General features: G+C 43.8%; 1 pseudogene; it reads left to right on the top strand.

Moving 5' to 3' along the window:
- Positions 1 to 550: 550 nt before the first annotated feature.
- Rrs1-ps11 (ribosome biogenesis regulator 1 homolog, pseudogene 11) lies at positions 551 to 1,629 on the top strand (annotated as a pseudogene).

The following is an 8,829-nucleotide window of genomic DNA, read 5'->3' as shown; positions in this document are numbered from 1 at the left end:
TATCTACCTGTACCCAGACGGACCAGTTTCTGCCTTTTCCAGTGACTCACTTTTGTGCTTGGGAACACCCATTTGCACATTTCTCCTTCCAGAGCAGGGGAATTCTCACTGTTTCATTACAATTCTGTTGCTGAGGATAAGGAGGATTGGTTAATTCCTTGATATGGGTAGAAAATCTTTGTTAACACCCAAAGATCTAAAGACCTTAGATGAGGAAGATTCTTCTCCCTGAAATGTGACATATACCCCAATTTCCACAGTTTTTGCTGTTTCCCAGAGTCCAATATTGTGTTCCTACACCTTTAAATGTATGCAAGTTGCAGTATATTATTTCATTGATTATGACTTGAGAGGGGCATGGGTTCAATATATTCACCCATGTGTTTTCATGAAATCTCTGACTTACACTCCCATTTTGGGCAATGAAAACTCCATTGCTCTGGCAACATCGGTCATCAGGTATAGGGCAAACATCAAATTGTAAACTTTCTGTCCATTCTTAAGAGTTAAAGTCCTCAAAGGTGAGAGAACCGATCCTCAAGCAAGAACCATGGAGGGGCAGAGTGTGGAGGAGCTGCTGGCCAAGTCCAAGTAGGAGGAAGCAGAGAAGCTGCAATACATCCTGGTTCACAGTGAGCTAGAGTTGGAGTTTGAACTGGACAACCTCCTGGCTTCAGACAGCAACCCCCAATGATGCTGCTACAGGCCAGGCCCTAGAGAGAGGACTAGCTGGGGCCCTGGTGTGGGAAAACATGCAACTTCTCATGAAACAGCAGTGGCAGCTCATGACATAGGGTGAGATGAGGCAGTGGTAGAACGCTTGCAGCAGCCAGCCACACACCTGCCCCAGGAGAAGCCCTTGCACCAGCCACTGCTGCTCACCCACTTTCAGCAGTTTGAGTGCCTTAAGGGCATCAGTCCCAAAAAGAGGAAGAATATCCTGTGTGACAAGGTGAGTAGCCAGTGGCAAAGCTGTTGTGGCTACAAGCTCGTCCAGGATGATACTAAGGAGTGGCTGATTGAGGTGCCTGGGAGCGCTGACCCCATGGAAGACCAGTTCACCAAGAGAATTCAGGCCAATAGGGAACTCATGGCCAAGAACGAGCTGAACCATCTGCAGAACCTGGTCCATGTGCACAAGATGCAGATGCCCAGCTCAGCCAGCCTGCACCCATGGGACACCAGAGTAAGGAGGACCTAGGCCACACCATGCAAGTGGCCAAGGTCTCCACTGCTTCCCTGGGATGCTTTCGGAACGCTTCCCCAAGGAGAATGCCCCCTGGGGCTCTGGCAAGCAAAGGAAGTTTCAGACCCTCTTTGAAGATTTTACAACCAAGAAAAAGAACCAATTGAAGCTATTTCAAGTCGTGAACAGCACGAAACCTCCTCTGTAGGTTACCAGGGCCACCAACAAGCAGATGGGAAGAGGATCAAGAGGCATTTGCCAAGAGGATAATGAGGCAGAAGGCAAGAGGAAAAAGAGTTCAGCAAGGACCGTTGGGCAAAAGAAAGGGCAGCCTGCCAGGTCAGGGAGAGAAAAAGAAAGGAGGCTTGGGAGGAAAGAAGCTCCCTGCTTTAGGTGGCAAGAAGAAAAGAGTGCTACACCAAGGAGGGGAGAGGAGAAAGTAGAGCTTTCCCCTCTGGACCTTTTTTGAAAAGCTAGAAATGTAAGTACTATGGACTGGTTCAGGAGGTGGCCACTGTCCTCAATGAGCTTGACATTGAAAGGACAGGTTTGCCTCCCCTGGAGTCAGTGTTGGACTACAAATTATTGGAGACACTGACTGGAAGTTGGTGTATCTTGAGAAGGAGAATTATAGAAATAATATAGTCAGAACAAGGATTAAGTTAAGGCCTGGCGCCTTTTTATATTGACTTTGGAAGCTGGGTATTGGCTGATCTAATTTCTAGGTTACAGTAGATAGGTTTCAACATTTTTGCTTTATTTTTTGTGATAAAGCTTTTATATTTATCAAAGCAGGGAAAATGGGCGAAATTACAAGTATATAAAGGTATACAGGTACCTGGTGTTGCTTTTAACTTTTCCTGTCAGTAGAAGTTGTATGTGAAGCCAGTGACCTGGGTATCAACATGGAGTGTGCTTGCAAAAAAAACAAAGTTACAATGGTTATAAAAAGGCCCCTTTATTAGGGAAACTCAAAAATTCTTTTGGCACTAACTAAAGTAAAGTACAGTGCTTCTTGATGTTAGTTCATGTAGTACATTTGGCCATATTTGGAACCAAACTAAATAAGGGTAATTAACCTAATTATTCAAGAAAATGTTTGTCATTTTGTTTGTATCCAATGGCTTTTGTTTAGTTGGCTTGTGTTTTAGTTTTTAGCAAATGCTGTGCTGGAATTTGCTATGGAGCTAAGGAAGGCTGCCTGGAACTCAGTCAGGCCAACTGTTGAGATTTTAAATGAGCAGCCAAACCCAACAGATACCATTTTTCTTTCTGTCCTGTATGTTTTTTCCCCAGTTTCATTGTCTTTCTTTTATATTAATAAACTTATCTTTGCATAAGTAAATAAAAAGTTAAAGTACAACATCCTCATAATCTCCCATACAACTAGAAAATTAAAGTAGACATCAGTGAGTAAAGTTCAACAGGCACTGTTATGTGTTGCTCTGCGGTCTCATCAATATCGCTTCTCCAATACATGAATTCCCAGATTTAGGCCCTAGTAGTTGGGAGTTGGACCATAATCCTGTATTCATAATATAGCTAAAACTAACAAGGATAGATAGGGAATGAAAAAGTCTCAGATCTAGTGAAACCTCATTTTTCATGTGTTCTTAAGTGCCTGACAGAGTCCCTTAGACACTGTCATCTGGGGCTTCTGCCTTCTTGACAAGGGTCTGCAGAAGCCATGGTAAAATGCTACCTACTGACACAGGTGTAAGAGTGGAAAAATCATGTAAATCCTTTCCAAATGTATTTCATTACCTTTGGCTACCCCCTTGAGCAGGTAGTATCACAATGGCAAGGCTCAAAATGGGAACTGGTAGGAGGTTGGGGAAGTCAGAAGTCTAATGGATCTCTGAGATAGTTCAATGAATAGCCTCTATGGAGAACTAGAGGGCCTGGATAATGAAAAAGAATTGGTTAGAGATTTTGGCCAATTGCTTACCTGTGAACCTGAAAAACAATGAAGGAGGTATTTCAAACATAAAACTATACAGATGAATCCCTCCATGTATGTGGTACGACAGGCTCAAGGTAAGTAGGAGGCCTATGCACCCTTTTTTGGACACTAATGAGAGTTTTGCACTGAATAATATAATGTCCTTTTCTTTATTTGCACATGACCAGAACTCCGGAGTCCCCATGCACAATGAATTTCCCACCTATACATGTATCATTACCTTTAATTAACCAGTTTTAACTATGAATGTTCAGCCTAGCAGGTTGATGGCAGTGGGTTTTTCAATCCAGACTCCAGGATTCCTCAGGAATAGAACCTGCTACTGTCTCACTCATGCAATAAAAATCCAAGGGTCTGGTGTTCCTTTGAGGAGAGCCTCAACTGCATGGTGTTATATGAGTCTAATTGTGGTAGCATCCACAGCTCTTAGACAAGTAGGCCAGCCTGATGCTGCAGGGTTCATTAACTTGTACAGTGATTGCATATCCCTATAGTGAGTGGTTACACACATTTTGCAGGACATTTCTTTCATGATGTTATGGATGAAAATGTTTGGAGCCATATAGAAGTTTTATGATTGGATCCGAATAGTCTGTCTTTAAATCTTCAAAAATGGTTGTACATTCTCCTTCCAGATTAGGGACTTAGAGCCCTCATATGTGTGGGGCTATTTTGTTGGGAGGGTTATAAAGACTATTTAGTTATGGAACTGGGTAGATAGTTTAACTGAACTTAACTTTGTACATGGTATCTGTCTATAATTTCACACTTTTCATAGATTTCCCAGTTCTGTTAAGTATAAGCTTTTCTAGTGAGACATGATTTTTTGAATTTCCTCATTTTCTGCAGCTATTTTTCACTTTTCATTACTGATTTTGTTACTTTGGATACACTCGCTGTGCCATTTAGTTTGTCTAAAGGTTTCTCTATCTTATTGAGTTTTTCAAAGAACCAGTTCTTGGTTTTCTTGATTCTTTTTATCTTTCTCTGTGTTTCTATTTTTTTAAACCATTAATACTGTGTAATATTTTCTTTTAAAATACAATCTTCTGACTGTGGTAGACAGACCACACCTGCAGAGCGTCATCAGACAGGAGATAAATACGTCCATGTACAACATACAGCAAAATGAGGTAGAAATGTGCTACAACTGAGAGAAGATCCCAACCCAATGTTAGCAGAGGGAGTGGAGGGCCAGTGTGCCTTCCTCTGTGCTCTATCCCTGGATTCTTTGATATGCCTCCCAACATTGCTAGGGCTCGACCTCCCATGCCATCCTGCCCCATGTTCATGAGGTAGGTGCTGCCCCTGGGTGCTGTCTTCTTGTGCAAAGCTTCCAAACCTGGAAACAGAAAGAGCCCAGCAAAGCAATTATGGGGACTCTAGGTATTGTTCCATGAACTCCTATCCAGCACCCTTGTGGTGCGGCTGCCTGAAAGAACAGCTGGGTTCTCAATCCCACTTCCCTGCCCTGATATCCCCACCCCCATCCCCAGACCTGAGAGAACTCCCCTACTGTATGCCCCATGGAGGGTCATCTGCAGCATCACTCGGGGCCACTTGCTTTGAGGCATCAAGTTCTGTACTGACTGGCTCCAGAGAGCAGCTAGGAGAGAAAAAAAAAACATGAAAGGGACACAGCAGCTCCCCTGTTCACCCTCCTCTGCTCACATCTGCCCTCAGCACCTGCCCCTGCCATGTCTCTCCTGGCATCCTCAGCATCCAGAAGGTGAAGGGACCTAGGAACTGAAGGGGCAAGCAGGGAGGCTAATGGGACAAAGATGCGGGGGGGGGGGTCCCTTCTTGCACCAAAGATTGTGAAATGGCATGAGGGGCCAAGGAGGTGAAGCCTTGTCAAGAGAAGGAGCAGGAGGGATGTGGTTTGCAGAGAAGGGCTCTGGACCAGCATCACAGGAAAACACCCAGTTCCCTCCATGCCTTGCCCTCCAGGTCTACCTAGACCCAGCACTCCTCGGGGACAAGTAGACATCCCCACACAGAGACTCAGAACCCTTTCCAGGGCACTGGTCTGCCTTGTCACAGGTGGCCTGGCTCCTAGTAGTCAATATTGTGCCCAGCCAGACTTGTGGTCAGGCCACATTCATGCCTGTGGTTGTAGAGTGGTGCAGAGGGCCCATAGCCGGTCGGCGGTGCTGGCTGAAAGAGCGTGGCCATGGTCGGCAGGGAGAGTGCTGCGTTTGTCTGTGCACATTAGTCGGACTCCCCGCCTTGGTAGTCCGCCCCATACTCGGTGGCTGCCAACAGCACACGTTGGCACCCCCGCCCCCGCACACGTTGCTCCTGTAAAGAGGCCTGGCTAAGTTTCCTGCAACCACCCGGGAGCCCCCGAGGATGGCATAGCCACCTGTGCCGGCCAGCTTGGCCCCCAGCAGGCGGTCCTGGAGTGAGGCTAGAGGATAATGTGTCTCAAGCCTGCTCCAGGGCTCAGGGTCCCCTTTGGCACCATCACCATAGCTGCCCAGGCCCACGTGCTCTTAGGGCGAGTCCAGGACCCCAGTGTATTTCTCCCTGTATAGCTTGAGGAGGTTGGAAGCTGTGAGGGCAGAAATGTCGTCCTATGCCCAAGCATAGTGACAGTGCTGGGGACACCCTGGAGGCACCTCCAACTTGTGAGGCAGCGAAAGGATGGTGGAGGAGACATCCAGGAGCTGCTCTGGCTACTGGTGGAGGAATTGGGCCTGTTCTGGTGTCCAGTACATCTTCAACAGAGCTCATGCCTGTGTTTGAGTAAGAGAAGTCATCTAGTAAGAGAACTAAATGCTCCTAAGTGGCCTCCACAATTACAGACTCCAAGTGATCAGCCAGGGACCTCAGAGGGGCCTCAGCAGAGCTGACCTGTGTGTACCTCTTCCCTGCTAGAGATGGAATAAAGTAATGACTGAATGTGTTTCCTGCTGCTCTGCTGAGCTGGGGTCACTGCTTTCTAACAGTCCTTCTTTTTATGGGTCTGTGCAAAAGGTTCTCCAAACTTTGGAGCTTGGTGCTCAGCATCCTGGCCTGGTCCTAGGTGAGTGTGTGCAGCCAGGGGGACGTCCAGCCCAGGGATCAGGGCTGGAACTCAGATCAGGGGCCAAAGGCCAGGGCTGGGGGTCAGCAGCGCCCACCATCCTGGGGCCACTACTGCTGCAGCAGCTGTGGAGGCCACCAGGGCCTGGAGCTGGGCTGTGTTTCTATTTCAATGAATTAAGCACTGTGTTTGACTATTTCTTCCCTTCTTCTCTTCCTGAGTGTGTTTGCTACTTTTTATCCAAGAGTTTTTAGATATGCCGTTCATTTGAACTAGAAGAGTTAAGTTGAACTAGTCAGAGTTCAGAAAAAAAAAAACTAAAAAGAGTAAGCTTTTTCAACAGTAAGACTGAGATAACAGTTACATCGGGATAATAGACGTTATATTTACATATTATCAAAAAGAAATAAACGCTGGTAGAGAGAGATGTTATTCCTAAGCTAACATTAATCCAAACCCTAACCATAAACCTAAACCTAGATAAAAACCTGAGCCAGACTCTTACCTTACCCTTAAAGTTAACCTTACACTTGCACTTTTCTGTTCTGTGAACTCAACCTATACTCTAACCCAGAATATGACCACAACCCCTATGTAAAACCCAATACGAAACACAAACCCGGCTGCTAAACATAACACAAAACTTACCTCTACAGCTATCCCAAACCCTACCCTTTGCCCAGATAGGCTTCTTTATCAAATCAGTACAGGGAACAGATTAGACCTTGGGAGACCTCAAAATTATTTGCAGTCTGGAAATCCATATATAAAGGGAATATGTAATTTTTAAAATTAGAAATTTTATTTTTAATTAAAATCTTGCCAAATGTAGTGATTTGATTGTGTTCTTTTTCCTTTCCAGCTCCTCTCAGCTCCTTCTCAACTCCCTAAACACGGGACTTTATGTCCTGTCACTCAAAAAAGGGGGAGAGGGAGAGAATATCAATAAGACCAAATAACAAAACAAAAGATCATTCAAGTCATACAAAAAGCATGAGATCCCAATTGTGTGGGCAGGAGAGGCATATTTCTATAAGTCAGTTGAAAAAAATCACTGATGGATAGTCGATTTAGTTGCAAATAGACTGGAAGGTGTTAAAGGAGTCAGAAGTAGTAAGAGAACTAAAGGGAGCTAAGAAGGAAAGGGTTTTAGAGAACTTGAGTCTTGAAAGTAAGGGACACCACCTATAGGAAAGAATGGAACTGGGGAAGGAGTTGAAAAGGTGTGAGGAGAATTTTAGAAAAATCAAGTAGTTATGTGAGTATATGAGAATGTTGTAATAAAGGATATGACTTTGTGAGGGGATTTTAAAAAATGGATAAAAATTGTGTGTCCCAAAGGTTGTGTTGTTCATATTTATATTTATATCCAGGGGAAATAAAAGAAAAATAGGCTTCTCCTCAAAGGGCTCTTTAATCTTTATTTCCATCATTCATTTACAAATTCATCCTAAGCACACTTCCTTCTAGAAGACCAATTTTATCTTTAAATTGACTCAAATTTCCTACTTTCCATGACAGTATTCATCAGATTAATTTTATGCTCTGTGATTATCTCTATTTTTAGCAATGCAAAATATTAAGCTGAAAATAAAATACCTAGCAATTAATAATGACATGTAATTAGTTCAGAACTTTTAGCATTTACTTTACAATACATTTAGTAAATAAATGTATCATGAGAAGAGAAATTTCAGAGCAAAGATAAAATTATATAATATGGACTGAAGGAGCATTTTGCTTCTAGTGATTCATAAGATCGATTCAGAAAGATCAACATAGAGCAATTTGAAGACTCCCTATGATTTAGGTAGTAAAGGAGAGAAATAACATGGACCATCAGGAATATATATATATATATATATATATATATATATATATATATATATATACATGCATTGATTTTCATTGTTTAGTCATGTCCCAACAGCATGCTTTTTATGCTTGCTTTTTCCCCCTTTTTTAATCTTTTATTTTATCTTATTGGTTATTTTATTTATCTACATTTCAAATGCTATGCCCTGTCTAAGTTAAATCCTCTGTTCCCTCCCAAATCCCCCCTGCTTCTATCAGGGTACTCCCAGAGCTACCCACCCTCTCCCATTTCAGCACTCTAACATTCCCCTACACTGGGTCATCGAGTCTACACAGGACCAAAAGTCTCCCCACCCAATGGTCCAGATAAGGTAATCCTCTGCTACATATGCACCTGAAACCATGGGTACCTCCATGTGTACAATTTGGTTTTGTGGTTTAGCCCCTGGAAGCTTTTGGGGTCTGCTTGGTTGGTAATGTTGTTTTTCTTATGGGGTTGCAAACCACTTCAGGTCCTTCAGTCGTTTCCCAAACTCTTCCACTGGGGTCCTCTGCCCAGTCCATTGGTTGGCTGCGAGCATCTGCATCTGTGTTGGTCAGTTTTTGGCACAGCGTCTTAATGGAGAGCTATACCAGGCTTCTGTCAGCAAGCACTTCTTGGAATCAACAATAGCATCTGGGTTTGATGTCTTCATTTGGGATAGATCTCTACTTGGGGCAGTGTCTGGATGGCCTTTCCCTCAGTCTTTGCTCCATACTTTGTCCCTGAATTTCCTTATGATAAGAGCAATTCTGTTTTAATATGTTTGAGATGGTTAGATAGCTCCATCCCTCAAT

Source organism: Rattus norvegicus, chromosome 7 (genome assembly GCF_021556685.1).
Source record: "Rattus norvegicus strain SHRSP/BbbUtx chromosome 7, alternate assembly SHRSP_T2T, whole genome shotgun sequence".
In the NCBI taxonomy this organism is placed as follows: Eukaryota; Metazoa; Chordata; class Mammalia; order Rodentia; family Muridae; genus Rattus; species Rattus norvegicus.
Note: the sequence above shows the minus strand (reverse complement) of the source record. Positions and strands in the feature narration are given on the sequence as shown.